Raw genomic sequence first — 26,079 nt, 5'->3', positions numbered from 1 at the left:
AGGGATCACTGCCCCGTCGTCGCCTTAATGCTAGAAAGAACAGACACCACAGATACATCGGTTATCTCGGTGTCAGGCTACAAATAAGTACGGGGCTCAATTCTGAATCACTCCTAGGATATATTCTTACAAATCAGACAACGGGTCCTTCATTTAAAAAGTGTCATTTCACTGTGATTTGAACTCTACGTTAAACACTAGGTTTTCGTACAATGAACTGGGTAATTCACTTCAAAGACAGGAGGCAGACAAAGGCGCGTGTCCAGTAAAGCACTGCGGTGGACAGAAGTACCACTACGAACCAAGGAAGACATGACGTCGAGCTCAACTCACTATTTGTTTCACAGCAAGGGAAGGCCGTGTTACGGTGAGAGGACCGTAAATGCCTCGACTGGTTAGGGTAGGTGGCGTGTCGACAGGGGCAGCCAAGCCAGCTGCTATATATAGAGATCATCCTTCTCTCTCTTTCTCTCTCTCTCCCTCCGACACCTATCCACGTAGTGCATATAGCAGACGAAGAGGCAAGGCGGCAGTTTTTGATGGGAAAGTTGACACTTGTCCGCATAGCGATGTAGCAGACGGAAAATGAAGGCGGCCTCTTTTAATTGGGAAATCTTTTTTCGTATATCACCTAATAACTCCAATTCATAAGTAGGAAGGTGTAACTATTACTGAACCATCAATTTAATAAGTCTTATTTGCAAATCTGGCACGAATTATGTATAGTAGAGTGAAAAAAACTGATATAAGGCCTCTTCTGGGTTCTGGAGAAATCTTAGAACATGTGAGGCAATACTTGACTCCATATCTTATCTTTGAAGATTTTACATGCTTCTTTTACGCGATCAGGTCCAACGGACCTCTCGCTGCTACGAGTTTTCTTCTCCATTGTCTTCAGTCCATCGCTACCATCCGCTATCCGTCTACAATTCTACATCTATCGCTGACTGTTGCAGGTCTTCATGTAGGACATCCCTCCACCTCTTCCGTTGTCTTCCCGTTGGTCTCCTGCCTCGGGGGACGAAATCCAGGAGCTTCCGTGGCCACCTGTCTTCCATCCGAACCACCACTGTAGTCGCTTGCATATTACGACTCCTGCTATAATTGGCATCTCGGTACAGTTTGTATCTCTTCATTGTTGTTTCTCGTCCTCCATTCACCGGTATTTGCGTCCAACATCCGACTGAAAATTTTCCGCAGCACTTTTCTCTCAAATACGGGAAGTTCATGAAGGTTCTGCTTTCAGATGTTACACGTCTCTCAGTCATATAGTACCACGGTTTGGATCAGGGTTTTATATAGCTGAATCTTGAACTGTCTCGAGAGACACCTGGACCGAAGGAGTTGTGTTACGCTGCTTGTATTGTGGCGTTGATCTCTACTTAATGTGACGAGCTTTCCGGGAAAAGTGTTCCCAGGTATTCAAATTCGAAGATTCTTTTGTAGTACCGGTCTGCCATGCACCGTGACTGTAGTTGTTCAGTATTATCATCTTGTCGACAAGTGATAACGAGGTTATCCTTCTTGGGTTAGTTTGTGAGTAGCCATTTTCATGGCAGCCATCTCGTATGCGCTGATCATTTGTTTTAATTCCTCTTCAGAGCTGCTGATTAGAAGATAAATTGAAACAAAACAATCCTACCTTTATAGCACTTGCAGATTGAGAGAAAGCTTTCGACAATGTGGACTGGACTACACGTGTGATATTTTGAAGGTAGCGGGGATAAAACATAGCCGGCCGCTGTGGCCGAGCTTTTCTAGGCACTTCAGTCCGGAGCCGCGCTGCTGCTACGGTCGCAAGGTCGAATCCTGCCTCGGGCATGGATGTGTGTGATGTTCTTAGGTTAGTTAGGTTTAAGTAGTTTCAAGTCTAGAGGACTGGTGACCTCAGATGTTAAGTTACATAGTGCTTAGAGCCATTTAACCATTTGATAAAACACAGATATTTAAAAATCGTTCAGAATCCAGACTGCATGTCTAAAGACGTCGGAGGGAAGCCATAAGTCAGAATGTGTACATTGAACAAGCACTAAGGGAAACTAGGAGGAAATTTAGAAAGGGAATTACAGTTCAGGGAGAAGAAATTAAAACGTTTACGGTTTGCCGATGCCTTTAAGGTTTCAACAATCGAGATGTGGTAAGGTACCGCACCTTTAATGTAGGAAGGTTTCCAATAAAGATATTGATACACCTTATTTGTACCGTAATATGCTGTTTGTACTGAGGACCCGATGTGGATCAAGATGAAGCTATTTATGTATGGTGTAAGGGATCTGGTTTTTGTGAGACTGCAAAAAGTTTGGTAATTTGACCATATATTATCACAAATAAAGTACCCCATGAGGTAAACAAAAAAATATTTAAAAAATGCTCTGCTATGCTTGTTTTCTGAGGGACTGTTTTGTATCCCTATGAGGTACAGGTTGGCATATCTGTGAATCGAAGCTCTATCACGCATGCACAACACTGAGGTTTATGCTGTAAGCAAAGGGTTTGCAAGAACAGTTGAACGAAATGGACTGTTGGTTATAAGATGAATATCAAGAAAAATAAACCTTGGATAATGGATTGTAATAGAAATAAATCAAGGTAATGGTGATAGAAGCACTAAAAGTAGTAGGTTAGTTTCGCTATTTTGTGCACAAAATAACCGCAATGTGGCAGTGGCAAGAAAAACGTTTCCAAAAAGGACGAAATTGTTAACACCCAATATAAGTTTAAGTGCTAGGAAGTCTCTTCTGAAGGTATTTTTCTGGTGTGCAGCCTTTTATGGAAGTGAGTGAACGTGGATGATAAGCAATTCAGACAAGAGGAGAGAACAGAATGTTTTGAAGTGTGGTGCAACAGAAGAACAGGCGGGTGTATGGAAGAAGTAATGAGGAGGTGCTAAATCGGTGAGGGTGTGGCAGGGGGGGGGGGGGGGGGGGAAGAAATTTATGGCGCAACTTTACTAACAGAAGAGATCTGTTGATGGACACGTTCTCAGGCATCAAGGAACATCGCGGGTAACTGAGGGGGCAAAAATTCTATCCCATCCATTCACCTAATTGCATGTCCAACTCACCTCCATTTTATTTTCATTGCTGTCATAATTGTGTGTTCTGTTCTGGCCTGTTCCCTGAACCATTCATTTCTTTTCGTGTTGCCCCTCGTAATTTCTCCATATATGATAGAGAGCGTGCATGTTTACTTTTCCAACGCCGGCCGAAGTGGCCGTGCGGTTAAAGGCGCTGCAGTCTGGAACCGCAAGACCGCTACGGTCGCAGGTTCGAATCCTGCCTCGGGCATGGATGTTTGTGATGTCCTTAGGTTAGTTAGGTTTAACTAGTTCTAAGTTCTAGGGGACTAATGACCTCAGCAGTTGAGTCCCATAGTGCTCAGAGCCATTTGAACCATTTGAACTTTTCCAACTTGTCAGAAGCTTCTGACGATGGCGACATCAATGACATATTTTGTGTTGTAACTTAAGCTATGGAACGCTCATAGTTATGTACCAGACAATATGCAGAGCGCTCATTCTGCATTGGTATTGTACTTCAGAACTGACGGCACCCACCCTATGAAGGAATGGATGAAATTATTATTAGGCATGTGTAATGCAGTAGTTAGGTAGCATGCCGGTCGTGGAGCCAAAAGAGCAACTGGAACGAAGAGAAATGGAGTAGATGATAGAAAGGCGAAAAGAATTAGACAAAAACCGTAGAGAGAATTGGTCACGTTTTTAACCTCAAACATTTCCGCTCTGTTGCCGGTAGCAAAGCGAACGTAACTCCGCTGTGTGACCAATCTCGGCTTTCGTATTTGACCTGTTCCCGCTTTATTTCGACAAATTTAACGTTTCTCGATCGTAAACGTTAAATCATTGTACGACTCTTTTCAAGGCCCCTAATATGCTGTTAAAATTTAATCAAGTCCACTTAAAACAGTATTTTTCTCTACATCTAGATGGAAAGAAAGCACTGATACGCAGCGGAACATTGCCTCCAAACATTCCCTCGCCGTTGCGTGCTTTTGCATGTTGAAAACGTTGTTTCAGTGTATTCAGTGGTTCCGGAATGCTTACCAAAGTATGTACCTGCTTCGTTACTTTTTAGCACCCGTAAACGTTTGCGTTCAGACCGAAAGATGCAATCAGATTGTGAATGAGAATGGCTCTTGGCCCACATCGTCTGTCTGAGGGCAGTGTGCCAACTCTGAGCAAGGGCAAACACGTGGAAGAATCTTAAGACTAGCGTATACAGCTCATTGCTAAATCTGAAAGTATGGCGTTCTGGAGCGCTTTGTGGAAAGAGAATTACTGTGCGGCGTGCGTCAGTAATACGAAGCATCGCAAAGCGTGACTTTGTCCGGGGCAAGTAGTACTGTGATTTGGTATTTAAGAAAAAAAATGAGAGAGCATAAGAAGTAAAATTATGATAAAATTTAGATACAAGCTGACAATAGAAATAGCATTAACAAAGTCGTATCATATTCAAATACACGTGACTTCACAACTGCAACAACTTGTATCCCACTGGGCTACATAATGCCATAAAGAGCTTGGTGTCCTATACATCATAACAATACCATTTGGTGACATATGAGGTAACAATTTCATAGTTCAGGACATAGCTGAAAAATCGAGCGAGGAATTAACCAAGTAAGACATGTCCTCAAATACTTGCAAATACAAGCAGTCTCGAAATTGTTCAAATAATAAAATATAATGCAAGGATGACGTAACTAATTAGTGCAAAACACAGTTTTAATTTTTATTAACATTTTTAATATTGTAGTAAAAAAGGAATGCATTGTGATAGAATTCTGGATTACTGTTCCGAAAGATATTAAAATAGAATTGTGATAACGCTTTACAAGCACCACTGCTTCTTTAAAGGTAAAAAAAGTTCAATTAGGATAGCCAGTGAAGCAAGGCGCTCATAAAGTGTTGCTGAAAAACTGCAAAATTGCTGCTGACATCGTTACCTGTTTTAATCAATATTTTAGGAAGTAGAAGGTAAAGATTTCGTCTGGAACAGCCTGCAGCTCTAACTGTTTCAAATCTTAGCCATATTCACGTTTTGTGAATTAAATGTCAGTTATTACATCTGCAACGTATTGCATGTCTAACATACTTTCAACTTCAAGAGTGTATTTGAGATGATTAGGTAATTTAAGTGGACACCGGTAGATGTAATTTAGTACGTGTGTTTAAGAACAGGAAAATATTATTTTCTAGTTTTATTTTGTCGGCTGAATAATCCCGTAATGATTGAGAGGGGGGGGGGGAGGCAGGGTCGTTAAACTAACGTCATATTATGCAGGATGAGATTGTAATCATAATTATCCTTACTGTGAGTATATTCCACGTTAGCGTTATCCGTCAGGAAAACCTGAGCCTCAGTTATAATTTGCTTGCGAGTGCTCTTCGGTGAGCTTTTCGCGTCATTGGTGCTTTTGTTACGTGATCTAGTAGCGATGAAAAGAGCGTACGCTGAACTTTGTTGACTACTTCCTCAGATTTCCGATAAACACTGTACGCGGCAGATCCTTCCTGTCAGCGTTTCCATTGACTTGCGTGAGCGGTCTGCGGCCCAGAGCTCCATTAAAATCTCCTTTCAGCATTCTGCTGCTTTGCCAACAAAACTTTTCTCATCCGTCGCATTCGTCAGCGCAGGCATCGATTTCAAGTAATGAGTGGCCCGCACGCGGACAGGAATCCTTCATTGTCTCCTTCCGCGCGCCATTCTCTCAGGATATTCGCGGAGTTCGCTTCTGCGCACATCTGCATTACTTGCGGAGTGAACCTCGCCATCAAGGCGAGGCAGCTTTTGTGTAAGCGCTTCTTCAGTTGATCGTCGCTGTTACCTGAGAGTTATTGTCTACATTTGTGCGTCATTGTTTGGTAAATTCTCCCTACGTATTTACCTTCGCTGCGCTGGAGAGTAACAGAACTAATGACTGAAAATAAAAAGAGCAATTGTAACGAACGGCTGTCGATATGCTACACTCAGTCTACTGTGTAGTCGTCACCGGGGCCGTTATCGTTCGACCCCAGTTACGTAACTGTAAAATTACTCCTTTCACGAAACGAAAATATTACTGATATAACACTATTAGCTGACAAAGACTGCATTGCCGCCGGACGAAGTGGCCAAGCGGTTCTAGGCGCTTCAGTCTGGCACCGCGTGACCGCTACGTCGCAGGTTCGAATCCTGCCTCGGGCATGGATGTGTGTGACGTCCTTAGGTTAGTTAGGTTTAAGTAGTTCTAAGTTCTAGGGGACTGATGACCTCAGATGTTAAGTCCCATAGTGCTCCGAGCCATTTGAGCCATTTTGAACAGTATTTGTAGTGAAGTATCGAAAAAAAATCATTTTCATGTATTTGTGAAAACACGTTTGAAATTATGAAAGAATCGTACAAAGAAGTATGCGTAATGTAAAAATGTAGAATTGCAATATCAAAATTAAGAAGCATGATTCCTGACAGTTTATGTACGCTAGGCGCCCCTGCTTCTCGTTCTACAACGCGATGTTATAACCGTCTCTATGACAACGTCTCTTCAAAGCTCTACAGATGGCTACAATTTTCTCCTATAGCCGTTTGCGTTTCGCAGTTGAAAGCTGTCAAAAGCGCTGCCAGGTGCCAGGGATTTCCTTAATTTGACTCAACTGATCCAGAGTCTTACTAGTAAAGAACAAATGAATTAAAACTTCGTGCATGATGCCGCAGTTTTTCACGCACCTCATTTTGTATGACGTTATATCTTGTGAACTACGTTATGTAGGTGCTTCTTGTTCCCACAGAGATTGTTGCTGGATAGTAAAGGATGTGTGTGTACAAAGTTTGGTTGAAATTGCTCCAGTGGTTTAGGAGAAGATGTGGAACACACACGCACACATACGTACATTTTTATAATACGTATGGGTTTCAAAGAGCTTCTCAGCTCTCTCTCTATTCACAATACGATATTCCGACGATTGCATAGTATTATAGCGAATTAATTTTGTCCAACAGTAAGACAGATCCTGTGATATCCATCTTTATGCAGGACAGAATTAACAAGAAGCGCTGTAAGAGTATAAACATATCGTTAGTTCACGTAAGCGTAGAAGAGGGTGGGAGGGAAGCAAGTTGCCTTGGTTCCAATTAATGACGAAAATGGATACGGGTGCCATCCCTCTGAGTCTAGCTATCGCTGATCCCACTTAACAGTCGATAATGGGAGATTTTCCTTCATACCCATCGAAGAGGCGCAGTATTTAAGGCGCAGGAGTCGCATTCTGGAGGACGGAGGTTCGAATCCTCTTTGGCTCTCCTTATGTTTTACATGGTCTCTATAAATCGCTTAAGACAAATGTACAGATAGTTCCTTCGGGAATGACACGGTCGATTTCATTCTCCATCCTCGTCCTAACGTAAAAAGTGCTTCTTATCTAGTGACCTTATCGTCGATGGTATGTTAAACTTTAATCTTCCGTTTAACCTTGCTTCATTTCCTCCGGGAAATGCTGTACGTCAGTAACTACCACTTGATCACAAACACAAACAACATTTCAAAATGATTTTACGCTCTGTTCGGAGTGTGCAATAATTTGAAACTCCGTGGCAGATTAAAATTGTGTGCCGGACCGGGGCTCGAACCTGGGACGTCTGCTTGTAGCGAGCAAGTGCTCTATCGAGTGAGCTATCCAGGCATGTCACGTCTGGCAGTATCTCTTCTCTTACATTCCAACCTTAATAGAAATTCTGCTTCATACCTTGCGGGACTAACACTTCTGAAATAAAGCATATTACGGAGAAATGGTTTAATGGATTCTTTCCTCACGGCCTCACTTCTGCTAATTATCTCTTCTTCTACCTTCTACTTACCCCCAAAACCAAAGATTCGAGACTCGAGTGTTGGTCCAACACACAATTTTAATCTGCCATGAAGTTTTAGCACTCTTGACCTCATCAGTACACACTTACGAGCAATCCAACTGCCACAACATATGCAGTTAGCTTTTCATTGGGTTTGAAAACTTTCATCTTGGCCCGTAGTTTTTACGGCTGATGTTTGTATATAAAGCGGCTGATTGTCGGGCAAGGACCCTAGTAAGACGATAGGTCAAAAAATATATATCGTGCGCGTCATAGATGCGCGCAGTCTGTCTTCAGTAGCACATAACACTATAAATCTCGGCACCCTAAGCAGTAAAAGACGTTTGATGGCTCATAGAGAGATACTGCAGTTACGCGTAATAAGCGCTATATTGTGTGCCTGAGGATCCCCGCGTTTTGATCAGTGTTACGAGCCGCTTCGCACCCTTATATAATGCCGGTATTTGCTTCTCATAGAACCGTAACTGCCACACCAGTGACAAAAACCTTCATTTTCAAGGAATAAGTTTTTTCAAGCTGCGATAAAACCGGTGAAAATCAGAAGAAAGTATAGATCATTTTGTAGCGTAATCATCTTGGCAAGTGAGGCATCTGTCGGAACGTTACACCAGCTTTCCTACCCCTCTGACTACATGGGTCGACAACAACGCTGCCAAATTTTTGCAGAGTGGCTAGCGGTTGATATTTGCAGAACACGTAAGACTATATGCCGCAGGGGACAACACTCATTGCAGCTGCATATGGTGAGACATTGAGGAGGCTATGCAATCCAGTCCAAACATACGAGTCAGTATGTGTGTAGGCATATAGTATTCATAACATCTGAGGTGATCAGTCCCCTAGAGTTAGAACTACTTAAACCTAACTAACCTAAGCACATCACACACATCCATGCCCGAGGCAGGATTCGAACCTGCGACAGTAGCAGCAGCGCGGTTCAGGGCTGAAGTGCCTAGAACCGATGGCCACAGCGGCCGGCTGAGTTTGCAAAGTGGGTTTCAAAAACAAACGTTGGGCTATGGTACTGGAGTTTTGTTTTTAGCGTTAAAAGATCTGTAAGAGAATCTTAATCTTCATTTTATATATTCCTGTCCTTGGTAACAATAACAATCAAGCGCTAACTTAAGCTGGTATCTGCTTGTATTGATGAAGCCCAAATAAGCACAGGATCGCCGTGCATATAGGCGCATCGGATTAATTAGAGCGGATTTTTTTGTTTTGTTTTGATGATTTGATATATTGTTACTGCCGTATATTCTTTCTTAAAAATTGCATTGACGTTGTTTCAGATGAATACATCGTTGGCTCCATGCCAGATGTAAAGTTTCTATTGATGAAAAACAAACTGTAGGATATTAAAAGTGTATTTCAAGAAGAGCGCTTTTTATATAGTCTTGACTGTACTTCTGTATTAGACTGCGTGGTTGAGTGGAAATAGGAGCTGGCTGCTGCTAATCTGACTCATGTTCGTGGGACCGCATTTTGAGTTAACCGGCTGCGGTGAGTCACCGAATTGAACCGCACGCTGCTGCCTTGCACTCTGCCATCAGCGAAGTGACCGACTGCGTCTCTCTGTGGCCTGCTGTGAAGTGTGTTGGAAATCGTATGTAAACACTCAAGCTGGGCCTCGATTAAAACTTGTTACTATGATTCGTAAACAAAGCTCCTTGCAACTGCAGTAAATTACAAGGTGCGAGAGAAAAGTAATGAGACTAATTTTTAAACTTTTAAAGTTTTTGTTTTTTCAAAACAACAATATTATCCCCCTTAAAAGTAGTTCCCTTCGGAAGCCATTACTGGCAGACTAGTTGTTTCCAGTCTTGGTAGCAGCGCTGGAAGACTTGAACAGGTAGGAAGGACCTTTAACAAGTCGGTCACATTCTTTTTAAGACAGTTTTCAATCTCGGGAAAAGAAAAAGTCACGCGCACTCAGGTCAGATGAATAGGGGATTGTGGAACAACAGAAATGCCTTTCGAAGTCAAAAGTTCCGTAATGGAAGTGTCCGTGCGACAGGGGGCGTTGTCATGTCGCAGCATCCATTTGACTGCAATATTCGTCCTTACTCGATTCATCCTTTTTCGGAGCCTTGGTTGACAGTTTGTCCTGGACGACTAAATTCTTAATACACGATACTCCTACTGTCAAAAAAGAAAATCAGCATTAATTTGATCTTTGACTTGCTCATTCTACCTATTTCGGTCGTGGAGATCTCAGTGCGCAATTCTTCACTTCACCGCCTTGTCTCAGGATCGTATTCAAAAATTCAGGATTCATCACCTATGATCACACTACTGAACCATTCGTGGTCATTGGTAATCTTCTCAAGACGATCAATGTACAAATTTCTGCGATTATCCTTCTGCTCAGTTGTTAGGCTTTTGCACCATTTTGACACGAACCTTTTGCATGTGCAAAACTCCAGTCAAATTTTGGTGTACTGTGAAAGTGTTTAATAGGTCATCCATTATCCCTGTTGTTAAACGTAAACGTCGGTATGATCTCACAAGAGCACGCACTTGTTCGACGTCGACATCAGTTTTTGAAGTTAGTCTCCCTCAGTGAGATTCATTTTCATCATGTTCTCAGCCTTCCAAAAATGATTTGTGTATTTGATAAGGAACACTCCCCATAAGCCTGTCTAAAAGTTTTCAAATGTCACACACACGGATTCACCAACTTTAATACAAAACTTAATGGTATAACGTTGCTCTCAATTCCGCTGTTCCATTTTCGTAGCACACAACAAAAACTTGACTTCACTGACGGCCCTTTCAAAAATCAAGTGATGGCTGTACGTAGCAGAAATTCGGACTGAGCATGTGGAAGGGATGGACTCACTGGTTTTCACAAGTGTAACAAGTCAGTGTTGTCAAGTATCATTACTTTTCTCGCACACCTCGTAGATGTTGGAACAGAAACTTTTAAAATTACTGGTATTAACCTCAGTTTGCAGAAATTTTATCATTAGAAGTTTCGACTTCCTAGCGAATCCTCATCAGATATAAAGAAAGAAAAAAGGAGTCAGTGAATATCAAGGAACTACAAAATATGGTTTGCTTACATGCACAACTACATCCACTTGAATACGTTAGACAGTAACTCGTCATAGTACTACTTAAAAGGCTGTGGGGAGGGAGTGGGCGCTCACAGTATAAACATCAACTTCGCTCGTATTGTTGGAAATGAAGGTACAGTTGAGTACGTAATTGTACAAAGTTATTAATTTTTAAGCCACAAATATGAGATTAAAATATTCGCTGTATGAAATTTATTGTGAAATACAACCTTCCAAAACTGAGAACTAGGAAAAAGTTGAATTATTGGTGTAGGTATGCTAAGCATACAGTGGGAGCGGATTAAGTAACACTCGCCTAAAAGAGGTGAGCCGCCTGTGGTAACCTGGGCACCGGCGGCCGCAAGTGTTTACAGCAGATGGTATGAACTGTTAAATCAAGCTACTGTTAGACAGTCCGAGACGGCAGTGAAGAGAGCCCCGGCAAAGGGGGACAAACAGGGAGAAGAGCCATCGTAACACCACAGAACATACTTCGAAAAATGATTTCTTACGGATATGGCTTTGTTCATTTACCTGGTGTATTTTTTTAATTAGAGAAAATTTCAGGATCTTAAAGTTATCCAATGCCAGCCTTTACGGTGACAATGATAGATATATAAATTTATTCCAGTTTACATTTACACGGAAAAAAGACTAATTTACGTCCGCATTAAAAAAATGAGAATCGAAGCAGTTCTGTTTTTGTTATTATCTACGTTACAATGTTCTCGAAAGCGGATGTCGAAAGATTTACTCGTTTGTCCTACGTAAAATTTCGGACGGGCGCCACATTTTACCTTGCACACACCTGATTTTGAATATGCTTTATGAACGACTCTCTTTCCTTATGCCGCACTTTATGTCAACTAGATTGTCAGTACGGGTGACTACACTGCTTTCAGTCTTACAGAAAGAACAAGTACCCTGTTTTGGATGCATTTGCTCAGTAAGTCTACCCATCGATCTGTGTATGCATTTTGGTCAAGGGGATTTGTGGTTTACTTTGACCATAAACCTTCTGTAACATTTTATTGACGACGTGGTAGCTTTCATTTGTGACTTCTGCATTCTGTAGTGGTTTATAGTAGTAATGTTTAAGATATATTAATGATATCTTTTCTGATAGTTTATGTAAATAACACACAAATATGAAATAAAATTTCCTAAAAAGCAGCTTTTATAATTTAGTTCGTAAATGTTTACCGGCCACGCACAAGCCTACAAGCAGCAACATTTCACATTTCTGTTCCTTACTTAGGTCCGTCCAAAAGCTGCAGATGTAAACTTTGGTATATCTGCGACGGCGTACCGCCGGTGACTAGCCCGTTTCAGACAGGCTGGACGGAAACGCTCAGCGGCAGTGTGATTTCAGCACGCCGTGCTAGCTGCTAGCTGTCGGCTGTTTATGGGCCCCGCCCTGCGCAAAAAGTGGAACGGAAGCGCCAACGGTCGTCTAGGAGCTTGCTGATGACATCTCCTCTGAGCTCCCGGCTTCTCTGTCAGCTCCGCGATCGCTCCAGTCCTCACAGGCATTCAGCACCGCCCACGCTCAGCATTCTGCAGCCCTTCCACAGCATTCTCAGGCAGACTCGCGCATTGGAAAACGTGATCATATGTGACCTTACGGGAATAGAAGGATCTGAGATTAGCTGACCACTTCGTAATGCTATGATATAACCCATAACTTAACATAAATAATTTTAGTAGCGTCTCATTGAGGGAGGTTTGAAAGTATTTATGCATTTCTTTGATGTACAAGATGGAACCGTGTGTGCAGTAACGCAGATGTTTCGGCGATCCTCCTGTTCTTGCCAAATTATCGGTAAAATACTGGGGAAGTGCAATCCGTATACAAAGGAGATTGCTTGCAAATCACTCGTTCGACCCATTCTAGAATATTGCTCAAGTGTGTGGGACCCGTACCAAAGTACGACTAACAGGGGATGTTGAAGGTATATAGGGTGTTTATAAATGAATATTGGGGATTTAAGGCTTTACAATTTTTATTAGATTAAACTTACAGCTATAAATGATACGTCAAATGAAAGAGCAACTAAGTTACCAAGAACCTTATAAATGTTCAATGTGAGCACCACTTGTCACACGGCACACATCAAGTCTATAGCAAGGGGCCCAATGACAGGGCTTGCTTTGCATGGCCTCCACGTTCACCCGACCTAATGCCATGCGATTCTTTCCTTTGGGGCTTCATCAAGGATCGTGTGTACGTGCCGCCGCTACCAGCAAACCTCCCAGAATTAAGAAACCGGATTGAAGCAGCTTTTGCTACAATCACTGAAGACACACTTACGAACGTTCGGAAAGAACTCGGCTACGGACTTGATGTGCGCCGTGTGACAAATGGTGCCCACATTAAACATTTATAATGTTCTTGGTAAAACTGTTAGAGTTGCTCTTTCATTTGACATATCATTTATAACTGTAAGTTTAATGTAATAAATATTATGAAGCGTTAAAACACCGATATTCATTTATAAACACCCTGTGTATAGAAGGGCCGCACGAACGGTTACAGGTTTGTTTGGCCCATGGGAGAGTGGTACAGTGATTCAGAAGAAACTGAACTGGCAGACTCCTGCAGATAGCCGTGGAATATCCAGAGAAAGTCTACCAACAAAGTTTCAAGAGCCGGCGTTAAATGATGGTTATAGGAATAAACAACAACCCCCTACGTATTGCTCACTTAGGGATCGTAAGGACAAGATTAGAATAATTACAGCACCCACAGTGGCATTGAAACAAGTCATTTTTCCCGCGCTGCGTACGTGAATGGAACAACAAGATACCTTAATAACTGGTTCAATGGGACGTACTCTCTACCATGCACTTCGTGATGGTTAGCAGAGCATGGATATAGCATGGCTGGTGCAGTACTGTATTCTCAGTTGCTGTGATAAAGCGTCTTTTTAATTGTGGAAGTGACACTGGAAGGAAAGGGGCGTAAATGTTGTTCTTGGGGAAATCCTCCCTGTCCTCTTTAAAGCAACCGTACTGCTATTTGCTAAAGTGACATAGGGAACCCATGGTCAAGCTAAATGTGGATGACAGGGTGGGGATTTGAGCCGCTGTGCTGCCGACAGTGTGTCCAATGCCTTAACTACTGCGCTGTCTCAATCGAGGGAGCATTTTTACGCCATGGAAATTTACGTGGTTTGAACCGGGTCTCTGGATCTGGTCATATGATTTCAGAGTTTCTGAGTGTACATTTTCGTCTTCCTAAAGAGGGGCACATTACAAATTGTTACCACAGTGTGTGTGTGTGTGTGTGTGTGTGTGTGTGTGTGTGTGTGTGTGTGTGTGTTACATCCAAAGATCGCAGTGCCACACCTCAGTCGGCTACGTTCATCGATACCACAGATGTCTCAATGCACTCCGCAACGGCGAATGGGAGGCGCTCCTAAAGTAACGGCTCTCTCTCTCTCTCAGCACTGCAGTAGCTTCACAAGGAGGCCCTATAGAGCAGAGTATGGATTCACTCAACCCAGTTAGCGACCACCGATGAAGCAGTCAGCATCATGTGGTTAAGACAACAGTGCTAATAAAGTTTCAGATGGAGCTGTGCTTTTGTAAATGTTGAATTTAGTACTTCAAGAGAAGAGTTTGTAATTGTGTCCAACAAGTAATGTTTTACAGTTGAAAGACAATTCTAAATATTCAGCTCATTTCTGTGGCTATGGATCGTATCAAGTTAAGTAAATCTTTTTATCATTCTTGTAATGAAGTGAACTAGTGTTTCATATCTTCTAAGTCCGATCAGCCATGCCCCTAGTGCAATCAAGACGATTGCAGTTGCGTCTCGTCAGGTCATAACAGAGTTAATAGAATCGAGTAGCTCAGGTAACCTAATAGAGTTCTGCGTACTGTTTGAAGAGCTAGAATCAGTAGACCAAGACCAGATCGCAGTGAGCATGCTCACATGATGATAACGCCTCCGCCAAATTACACAACAAGAACAATGCTCTCAGGCTCACCTGCCATTCAGCAGATCCATACTCGTCCATCGTGCTGTCACGCTGCGTATCGTGAGTAATCATGTCAATAAATGCTTCTCCATTGTTCTACTTACCAGTGACACTATTTGCCCCTTTGTAGCGGAAGACTCGCAGTGTTTCGTTGTCTCTAGCCGGCAGCAGTTCACCCCTATACAGGGAACAACAACGAAACTTGCTGATTGCAATACGTGAAGGGAGGCGGTTTAGGCCAAGGATGGGAATACAGATAAGCGATGTTAACAAATCATAGCTGCTGATTTCGAATTCATCATGAACGTTTTAACATCGATGGTCGACAGTAATCGAACCCAAAACATTCGTGTTAAATGCTGAACAAATAAATTGGCGTAAAAACTAACGTACAAATGGAACTAATATAATACTTATTGATCAGTAAATACAGAAATTATTAACATTAAATATCCCGTTACTGTTACTCAACAAACTGTAATGCTTTTTAGATTACCTGTTCAAAGTTCCATCAATGACTGTCCGGTCCCCGTTTATCGTAAAACGGAATTTTCCTCCATTTTTAATGTGCGTTTCACAACAACGTATGTGTTAAAGTAAAAAAGAAAACGAAGTGTGAACAGCCACTGACATTGCTGGTCTGCAAATACGACCCCGCTACTCTGCGTGTAATTTCGTAATTTCTTTTATGTTAACACAGACCTCGGAAACCGACAGTTGAAAGTGTTCATTGTTCGTAATAATTGTCTTTCAAAGCATAAAAATGGAGAGGGTATTTCAGAACTGACAGAACATAAACATCTGAAAATATCTTGAATGTGGATATGTTGGTTTCTTCTTTATATGTACTTACAATTGCACAGTTCAAATGTAATCTTTCTTATCATGAACGGAAAATATATTTACATAATTCTAATTATCATTTTTAGCACTTAAAACAATTCCAAACTGTACGGCCGCACACTACTTGATACCACGAACTGAACGAACAATCAAAGGCTTTAGTCCGCGCTTATTACATCAACAATGTAAGTTTTAGTCATAGGTACCTTTTGTGAGCTGTGCCCTTCGCTACTCTGGATCTACGCAGTAAATGAGACTCAATCATATCAGCTGATACGAGTTTTACCCCTTAACGGCGAAGCTTCTCGAGTTGTTTGAAAATTGAGTGACACAGCAGTATCTGTCCATCTGGCACGTCTGGCTATATAGAGATTATGAAGTAGATTAGCCACTGTTTCGTGTCAACAAAAAAAATGGCTCTGAGCATTATGGGACTTAACATCTATGGTCATGAGTCCCCTAGAACTTAGAACTACTTAAACCTAACTAACCGAAGGACATCACACAACACCCAGTCATCACGAGGCAGAGAAAATCCCAGACCCCTCGTGTCAACAATTTTTTAGTGTTCACCATACTGATTCTCTTTACGTTCATTCCAGCATTAAATGCATTGCTCGCGGTAGCCCCTAAGAATTTCCGTGTTTATTGCAACAAGCCTCTCATGGTTATTTGCTTCTGAGATAATCCAGCCAATTGCTCAAAAAGAACATAAATCAACAATCTGAATGCCGGCCGCGGTGGTCGAGCGGTTCTAGGCGCTTCAATCCGGAACCGCGCGACTGCTACGGTCCAGGTTCGAATCCTGCCTCGGGCGTGGATGTGTGTGATAGCCTTAGGTTAGTTAGGTTTAAGTAGTTCTAAGTTATAGGGGACTGATGACCTCAGATGTTAAGTCCCATAGTGCTCAGACACATCTGTATCTGAATTTCTGTTGGTCTTGAAATCTGGAAAAGCACCGGGAAGTGGTGGAATCCATCCCGAATTTCTTCAGCATTGTGTGACCTACGTAAAATGATGGCTGGCAGTATTCTTCACTGACATTATATCTGTTTGAATCCCACATAAAATGAAGCAATAAAAAATCATAGCAATATTCAAACATGGCAAGTCACCAGGGCAGCCAAGGAACTATCGCAGTACTGAAGTCTATTTATAAGTTTCTTGAAAGAATTAAGGAAAACTGGATCAATACAGTGATCTTTCAGAACCTTCCTGTTGAGCAATCTGGATTTCACGGGACAGAGTTGCGCTGATCAATGTAATGGAGTCTGAAAGCATGGGCCGCTTTATAAAATATTACTTTTATTCTATGTACACGTACAAAAAAATAATTAACAGGATGTTAACTGGAAGGACATTGGTGTAACTACAGGAGAAGACTAGCTGTCCAAAAGTATTGAATAATGGCTTACCACAGAGATACGCCTTCGCTGCTGTCTTGCCTAATTTCTGTATGTATATGATATTCCTCCAACACACTCCAGAATGTTTGTCTGCATGGATGATTGGGCAATAGTTAATCAACGTAAAACCTGCGAAACAACTGAAGAAATACCAGCTTCAGATCTAGGCATCTTAAGCCAATACTTCAGTAAAAAGGTTACATCCTAAATCAAATAAAACAGAAATCGCATGTTTCCATCTGTCCAATAGATTGGCATACAGAACCTTGATAGCCATCTTTAGGGAGTCAAACATTTATCCAAAATACCTCGGCATCTTGTTAGATAGGACACTTTTCTTTTAAGGTGCACTTTATACGAACATGTGCTAAACTCAAAAGTAAAACATACTTCATAAGCGCTGCGGCACTAGTTGGGGATCATCAGCAGGTACTCGTCGAGTATCGGAACTCGGACTGGTATATTCAATAACAGAGTGCTGTGTGGTGTAGTGTAACGACGCAAGTTTTTCGTGTGATATATATGTATGACCATGTGCAGACTTGTAATCAACAATCCTGTAAAAGCACACTCCCTATGTACAACACTCCACTTCCAACTTGAAACAAACTCACCGGACACTAATATTGTAATTTGTAGTTCTCGATGATCAGTGTGCTGCTATGGGCTGCAGATGTAACAGCCGTCGATGCAGCCGCTGAGATGCCGCGACCCCGCTTCCGCAACCGGCAGGACGCTGAGTCGAACACCGGAAACGTCACTGGCTGCAACCACGCCCGGCACCGCCGTAGACAGGCGAAGCCCTCAGCAACACCTCTAATACCAGCCGGAGGAACGCCCCGCAGCTGACGTACTGGGCTGCTTGGCTGCGCTCCGTCAGATGCTCACACCCGCGAAGTCGCCGCTGGCTGGTGAAGGCTCCACGAAAACTCGCGTTGACTTCCGAAGGACTCTTGATGTTTTGTTTCGTACCTGTGTGCCTTAGTTGCACACAAGTCCTGTTTCTAAGGTCGCCACGGTGTAGTGTAACGACGTAAGTTTTTCGTTTGACATATGACCATGTGCAGACTTCGTCACCTACGTCAGTTACAACCCACTTCAAAAATAATTTCTATGCCTTTTAAATTGTCATAGAATGGTTCTTGAACGAAACTATAAAACATCAGTTGAGTCGTATGCAAAGAATTACATCACTTGGGCCAATTGGTTTTTGTAAACTTTTCGATTTAAATTTCGTTTGTTTCTCCTCAGAAATTATATTGACACAGGTTATCTTGATCTAATCGATATCAGAATCACACATTAAATAAACTTTTGAGATTCAAAGTTTCGGTGAACGCCGTAAGAATCACTAATCTTGTCAAATATATTATTAATCCATTCACATAATTCTTCATAAATAAATCTTCAAGACACGTGTTTCAACTTTAGTAGCATACACTATTTTATTAGCTTCCTACACATACAGATGTGAACTTGAGCGTTGAGAGTTAGTGACTGACTTTTCAATAAGATTAAGCTCTATATGACGTCATTGTACAAAAAGAGTATAAAAATTCATTTTTAATTTTTAGAAGCACGACGCAACAACTCGGTTCCAGGATCCTCTGTTGCTCCTTGGCTGTCGACCCGCGACGTATAGCGGCCAGCAATTTCCTCTCTGGTCGCGGCAACGAAGATGCTGTCTCCGTTCGTTGCGCCGCCCTCTCCGTACATGAAACACATAAAAAAAATACAAAACTTTTAAATAATTCACATCTATTACAAATAATAAGGAAAACACATAAACAAACTAAATTAAACTTATAGTCACCTGCAAACTGGGCTGACTTTGGTGGATGGGTGACGCTTAATTTCGTCCCACTACAGTGGCTGTCAGTCTTATTAGTCTGTATGTGAGAAAGTAGATGCACTGCTTAACGAATCCAAGTACATTATTAGTAGGTCATTATGGTCTATTCCCACATACTCGTTACCTATCTTGAGTCACATTCCGCCTCATGAAGTCAGAGGGACGAGTGCGTTACTATGCGTAGGTCAGGAGACTGTTGATAAACCCGACCTTCGAATATTGAAAGATGTATTCTCTGGGAATGAAAAGTGCAAGATAAAGACATCCCACTCTTATCACAGCCAAGATTCTTGTTGAAGATGAATCCAGTGCCATCGATGGATGGAAACGCTACTGGCAACCAAAGTGTCCTCCACAATGCTTGAAACTGCCCTGCATGTAAGATAAACCACCTGGATTTGACGAACCTCGGTTAGTTTGGACTAATCCGAATCGTGTCCGAAGGGGTCGTGCAAGATATGCTGACACATTCCACAAATGGGGCAAATCCTCAGGTACCGAATGACTCAGTTGCTCATGTTGTACCATGTCCCGCATGTGCCTGCAAGGGTCCTTTCGAAGATTTGCTGAGTGACGAATGGTTGAGCAACTACATACAACACACCATTAGGTGGCTTGTGGAATATGATGTAAATTGTAACCTGTTAAGTAAGAACGTGGTCGCCATTACACACTGATGGTAAAAGATATCTCCTTTGTTCTTTCGCAACCTAACAGGGGGAACCTTCGTTCCTCGTGCCGTGTCCATAATGCATTAGTTTACTTCGAATTCTTGACTGAGATACAAAAGAAGAGACACGAGTGCAGCTTACGCGTCACGTGTATCAACTGATGTTTAATGCCGACTGCCAAACGTTGGTTCATCGACAAAAAAGATGATATGATACTGCAAGAGGACAAGGATCAGAAGCACCGCAGCAGGTTTTGCGGCGACTGGACAAAGGTGTGCAGAACGGAATTGTCCCTCACGGTCGCCTGACGCTAATTCTATGTAAAATGTATGGTCTTACATCAAAAAGAAGTTGCAAGGAAAAAAGATCTTCACTTTGAAACAGCTGTCAGCGCAAATTGGATGCATTTGGAGATCTCTTCCATGTCAATACACGAGAGACGATTTCAAGCACGCATCGGAGATCCCAAGCAATTATCGACGTTGCGGATGACTGGACGTGTTATAAACTGTATTGCATTTCTCTTTGGTTCATGTATGTATATGTTTTAGTTTGTTATCAGATATATTTTTCTACTGATTAACCCGACAACGATCTTACTTAACAGACTCTATATAGTTTTACATGAATGATATTTTACTTAATAAACACTGGTATTCTTCAATAGCCATTGACATTTGTATTATATTATGCTGGAGCGCTGTGTTGAAGTGTTGCGATGTAGCTGCTTATGTATGTGTATAGCTATTCTTGTGATTCAAGTACTCTCAATGTATGCCACATGATAAATAAGTAAATGCAGCAGCAACCAATGTTCCTGTCATATTTCGTTCAGAAATATCTTTTAGATAGCTGCTCTTCAACTTTCTGATCATCGTGGGAGGCTAATTCTTCATTATGACTTATGTTTCCACCTATACACGTTGACTGTGGCGCTAGAAGTCGGTGAAAACGATTTTGTTGCTCGGTAAAATGCATTGAAATTGCCTGGATACGTTGTCTCACTACTTGCTGTTATTCTTTAGTAATGAAGACCACTTTAATCTATGTGCATGAATAAACAAAACATGCGCCACTGGAGTGCCAACTACCCCATAGAACTTCAGAAGACTCCTTAATTCAGAACCCTTGACTGGTGTATTGTCAAGAGTAGGAACCGCTGATCCGTAATTTGTTTTTGACGAAAACTAAGATGGATCAACTGTGAACTCTGAGCGATTTGTGAAAATGGTTGAGAATTTTCCGTGAACGTTCTCCAGCCTATCTGAAAGAAGTCTGTTGTATATCGTTTGCAGTTAACCGACGGAAGCCTAGAATGCTAGTTATATTTTGTTTACGAGGTGCGAAAATAAGCAATGTTGGCACATGCGCCGCGCGGGGTAACCGCGCGGTCTCAGGCGTCTTTCACGGTTCGCGCGGCTCCTCCGGTCGGATGTTCAAGTCTGGCCTCGGGCATGGCTGTGTGTGATGTCCACAGCGTAAGTTAGTTTAAGTTAGATTAAGTAGTGTGTAGGCTTAGGGAACAATGACCTCAACAGTTTGGTCCCATACGACCTTACCACAAATTAAAAAATCAGAAATGAACGAAACATTATTGGATGCAGTTGACTCGGAGGGATAAATTCATGTAATAGTTTGAAAATTATAATCGTGGAAACAAGGGAGATACATATTTCCAGTGTTGTTATGGAGTCATTTTGATTCCTTTGGTACGAAGAGGGTTAATGAATATCCACCTTTATGAAAATTGATATACGTATGACAGCCCACAATATCAGGTTTTAAAGTTTTGTGTATACTAAGAGTGTGATCGCTTTTACTTGATCTCTCAGTTACGGTCTCTGAACAGAAACCGAAGCTACCATCTTCAATGGATGCGCCTTATGCTATAATTAGCTGTCGTAAACGTTATTACGCTGGCTGATTCTCAGAACTAACAAAAGTGCCCTTTGAAGAGCAGCACGAAGTACTTAGAAGGAAATTACACTTGTAAGTATTCTGTATGTTGGCAAACATAAATAAAGTCCAATAATTACATTACTTACGTAGTCGACACATTAAAAGCTTCCAGTGTAATAAAAACTAACCAATAATGATACTGATTGAAACAGCAGCAAACGATTATTTGAAAAGCAGAAAGAAAGCATTGCTTTTGGCGTAGCGTTGATGAACTTTTTGTGGATGCACATTGCTAGTTGCGGCGTGTGGTTCAAATGGTTCTGAGCACTATGGGACTTAACATCTGTGGTCATCAGTCCCCTAGAACTTAGAACTACTTAAACCTAACTAACCTAAGGACATCACACACATCCATGCCCGAGGCAGGATTCGAACCTGTGACCGTAGCGTGCGGCGTGTGGTCAATGACGAGTTGATCAGTGTGTATGCTGCTGATCAGTGAACTTGTGTTTTCGACGCTGCGTGTGTATATGGAGAGGTCCTGCTGGTGTTCTCTGACAAAGAGCGCTTTGAATCTGTCATCATGCGGGTGTACCGGATGTGCCGCCGAAGCAGTGGCAATAGGCCACCTTGTTGAAGCTGGGCAGCTGCGTTTCCCGACCAAAGTTTGTTTAAAATGCGTTGTAAGGCTCTGTGTGGGACGCTTGACCTCTTAATGAGCTTTAAGGGTGTAGTTTATTGTTCAAACGTTGCTTGCAGCTTTCTTTGAAGTTAATCGATCATCTGTTGTCTCCTTCATACGCTAATTTAGGGGGACAACGACATAAGTTTACTATTGCTTATTGTTTTCGGTGAAGTAAGAGAAGTCTTATTTGCTGCAATAGCTGCTGTTAACTGAATGTTTATTACATCTTCCTGAGTGCGCCCATTTGGATTTTTAATATATCGTAGGTAAAAATCCTCGCTTTCACAACTAAGAAAAGCTCTTTCCTACTTCATTGATTATTTCCCGTACATATAAACAGAGTGCTGGGATAATGATGGTCAAACGAAGTGGAATTAATCTTTCCTCCTTTTCATCTTTTTCATCTAAATATGCTGCGCATAAGTTTCTTGCGTATCACATTTTGCTGTTACGACCATTTCGCATCCGAACTATTGGACAAGTGAAACGTAACGTCAATCGATTCTTCCTGCAGCTGTGTAACTGAAATCAGTTTGTCTATTCTTTTGCTATATACAAATTTGATACGAAAAATGTGCTGCCTAACCAAGCTTGTACGATTAGATGCAAAAATTCGCAGTTTCAAAGCAGTACGTAGTAACAAAACCAGTGATCGAGTACTGAGCGCTTCGTCGCGTTACACTTCTGCACATGAGGGGAGGCGTACCTGCTAGCTCGCTCTCGCAAGAGGAATGAGCAAAGGAACGAGCTGTGTGTTTGTCGAGACGATCTTACCCCCGGCGATCAGCGGATTAAGATAACGCACTCGAAACCTTCCATATCTCAGGAACGATTAAGATTGACGTCAGTGAGGTACATCTGTTGTTGTGCGACACCTCTTCAATACTGAAGCGACTAGTTTCATTTACAGTCTCCAAAGTTCTAGCTTCCTACGATCGATTGTTGGCCAATGACGGGCCATTTCTTCGGGTTATGCGATATGGAATCTTGACACATACGTTGTCATGGCCAGTGGCCTTGAGTCAATCAAACGTCTTCGGCGTATGCCAAGTATTGCTCAGTTGTCCAACACCTAGAGCGAAACTTATGCAACACATAGTGTCTGTGGGAAGAATAACCAAAAAATAGCTAGGACAGCTAAATACGACGTGGAGTCTCTCTCTCTCTCTCTCTCTCTCTCTCTCTCTCTCTCACACACACACACACACACACACACACACACACACACACCACCATCTTCTTCTTTTCCAGGGATTAGGCAGAGTTCCTATTCAGTTTTGTTGAGCTTATCTCTTTTTTTCCCGTACGACTTGTGTAATCAACCATCCTTTCACATTAATTAATATATTTTAATTTTCTTAAATCGTGGGCTTAATTTCAGGTTAATTCAATGTAATTGATTACTGTTCTCTTTTTAAAGGTGTTGGGCTGTTACACATTTAAATGTTGAAAAAACTCACTCTATTGGTACCTATACGGATGATGTCCAAAACCGAATGATAAATTTTAAAAAAAGTTTTTACAAATGACCGGTAGGTGGTGTTACTGAGATATGACAGTGCCATTTTAAAATTTATTGCTATTTGTCAAAATGATGGCAAGTCAGAGATTCGCCCAGTAATTTATTTACTGTGAGCGTTTAGAGAGTATTGTGAAAGAATGGAAATTTCACGTGATGGTTTCCTGTGGAAAATTTTTTACGGTTTTAGTAAAAGTGTAACCCAATAACAAGGAACTGAATCACTTTGTTCAGCTTTTGATAACAAAACTCTTCCAGAAAAGACTGTTTACAATATCAGTTTGCAAATTTCGTCGTGGTTGTCCTATCGTCAGCGGTGAATTTTGTGTTGCAATAAATATAGATGCTGTGCACTACATATATGTTGTTTATGTATTTATATTATTCATATTAGTGACTGTAGAATTTCCCGGCGTATACAACTATCGATCAGAAGCTCTTGGTTTCCAGACGAGTGGCAGTGTTAACATACTGCTACATTTCTAAGAGTGTCACCTCATCATCTTCTGGTGGCTTCGTCAGAGTAGTGAGGAACTGTTCGGATTTTCCAAAAAAAAGTTGGTGAAGCACTTTTACGAAAAATTACCGTTACACAGGAGATGTGACCACTGCGGAAGAGTAGAAAATGCTCAGTGGTATACAACGATGTGTTTGCATTAAGTCATGCTTGAGCCAACGGCCTTGCAGCAGTGTTAACACCGGTTCCCGTCCGATCACCCAAGCGCTGTCGGTCTTGGCTAAAACTTGGAAGGTTGACCGTCTGGGTCTGCCGAGCTCAGCAGGCAAGCGGGTGCACTTAGCCCTTGTGAGACCAATTGAGGAGCCACTTGATTGAGAAGTAACTGGTCTGGTCACAAAAGCTGACAACGGTCGGGAGAGCGGTGTGCTGATCTCATGCCCCTCCCTATCCGCACTCAGTGACGATCGTACGGTAGTGGATCGGTACCGTTGGATCTTCCGAGGCCTGTTCAGCTGGAGTTTAATTTTGAAGTTATCGGTTAAGTCAGGAAAAGTTCCGGCAACATTGCATCATTGTTAGTCGTGACAATGGAAGCTGTCACACAGAACATTACACAGTTCGTTATTTCACAGAGAAAAATTTGGAATTTTTCACTGCCCGCATTCATTTCCTTTATTGCTCAACGAGTCCTTTTTTGTTCCCTTGTGTCCAACATAAAGTGCGTGGACAATGATTTTCTTTACTCCGAAAAGCAGTCGAATTCTTCCAAAACCATGTTTTTTACATCTTAACATCAGCGATGAAAGTATCCGACCGTCCCTAGCTAAGGCGGGACAGGCCATCAGATGTCGCGAAAGGAGAGCCCGACAGTATAAAAAGAGACAGCGAGGTAGAAAGCAATAACAGCAGAGTGGGTCGGTCAGGAAAGCTCAAAGGCTTCGAGCGTGGACTGGCCATTGAATGAATGTCGCCTGAGTAGCAAATCATCAGGGTCAATTCAACCCCTCGAAAGCGGTGCAAGGCTGTTGGTGGCGCGACTGTCAAGTGGAAACGAGAAGGGATGAGCACATGCAAACCGTCCAAGACCTCACGTACTGACGGACAGGGACCGTCGAGCATTCTGGAGAGTGGTTGTAAAACGTCATATGAAATCAACGGAAGGAACCGCTTGTGGCGTCCAAAATGCCGCCATCGGTCCTTCTAGCACAGTGACGGTGCGTAGGCAGTTACAAGGAATTGTGGGGGTACAATCGTCGAGTAGCCACACATTTCTGCATCACTGCTAAGCAACGCCTGAGACTCTGTAAAGAGCGACGCCACTGGGTAGTGGGTTACTGTAAAAAAGTGATTTGGAGTGATGATTCGAGTTATATCCTTTGGCGGTCAATGAAAGGGTTTGGGTTTGGCGAAGAACTGGAGAACTTTACGTGTCATCGTGCGTAGTGCGAACAGTGAGGTACTGAGGAGGTGGTATTACGGTAAGAGACAGATGCATCATTGCTGAAGCTAACACACTGGTTTGTAAAAAATTAACTTATAATTAACACTGGGAAACCGGTGGCCATGAACTTTAATATATCCCACTATAAACAACAAAATTAACACGCATTGAAAATAAACAACAAAATTGTAAAATTATTTGATGATGTTAAGTTCCTAGGAATATATCTGCTGAGTGATCTCGAGTGGAATACACACATTAAAGCTCTTACAACCAAGCTGTCATCAATCTGTTACATGCTACTGATACTAAGCACAAGCTGTAATATAGAAATAGTAATACAGGCATATCACGCACATTTCCAGTCAGCATTCTGATATGGAATAATATTTTGGGGGA

The sequence above is a fragment of the Schistocerca piceifrons genome, chromosome 2 (assembly GCF_021461385.2).
Source record: "Schistocerca piceifrons isolate TAMUIC-IGC-003096 chromosome 2, iqSchPice1.1, whole genome shotgun sequence".
Classification (NCBI taxonomy): domain Eukaryota; kingdom Metazoa; phylum Arthropoda; class Insecta; order Orthoptera; family Acrididae; genus Schistocerca; species Schistocerca piceifrons.
This window is presented reverse-complemented; position numbering follows the sequence as displayed.